Here is a 1,012-nt window from a genome sequence, read left to right as displayed (position 1 = left end):
AGGAGCCCAGAACTGGACACAGTACTCCCGGTGGGGTCTCACCAGGGCAGAGTAGAGGGGGATGATAACCTCCCTCGACCTGCTGGCCACATTCCTCTTAATGCACCCCAGGACACCATTGACCTTCTTGGCAACAAGGGCACACTGCCGGCTCATGGTCAGCTTGTCGTCCACCAGGACTCCCAGGTCCCTCTAGGCAGAGCTGCTTCCCAGCAGGTCAGCCCACAGCCTGTACTGGTGCATGGGGTTCGACCTCCCCAGGTGCAGCACTTGGCACTTGCCCTTGTTGAATTTCATCATGTTCCTCTCTGCCCAACTCTCCAGCCTGTCCAGGTCCCGCTGAATGGCAGCGCAGCCTTCCGGCGTATCAGCCACTCCTCCCAGTTTTGTGTCATCGGCGATCTTGCTGATGGTACACTCTGTCCCCTCGTCCAGGTCATTGATGAACAAGTTGAACAAGACTGGGCTGAGTACTGAGCCCTGAGGAACTCCACCAGCTACCGGCCTCCAGCTGGACTCTGCCCTGCCGATCAGAACCCTCTGAGCCCTGTCGTTCAGCCAGTTCTCAATCCACTTCACTGTTCACTCATCCAACCCACACTTCCTGAGCTTCCCTATGAGGATGTTGTGGGAGACAGTTTCAAAAGCCTTGCTGAAGTCAAGGTAGACAACATCCACCGCTCTCCCCTCGTCTACCCAGCCAGTCATGCCATCATAGGCGGCTATGTGATTGGTCAGGCATGATTTCCCCTTGGTGAATCCGTGCTGGGTACTCCTGATGATCTTCTTTTCATCTATGATGATTTTTTACCTCATGTTTGAAAAGTTAGGTGGAAAAAGTTATAATGGATGATGCATGTTGTCCTTTCCCCCAGCTACTGCTTTTCTCTTCTCAGTATCATCCAAAGAAACACAAGATCACATGGAAAATGGAGCTGAAAATACACTGAATAGATTTACAAAAGGTTGATATTTGAAAGAGGATTATCTGAAACACAAGTTTGAAATTTTT

This window comes from Egretta garzetta, unplaced genomic scaffold (genome assembly GCF_000687185.1).
Source record: "Egretta garzetta isolate BGI_Z169 unplaced genomic scaffold, ASM68718v1 scaffold6, whole genome shotgun sequence".
Lineage (NCBI taxonomy): Eukaryota > Metazoa > Chordata > Aves > Pelecaniformes > Ardeidae > Egretta > Egretta garzetta.
This window is presented reverse-complemented; position numbering follows the sequence as displayed.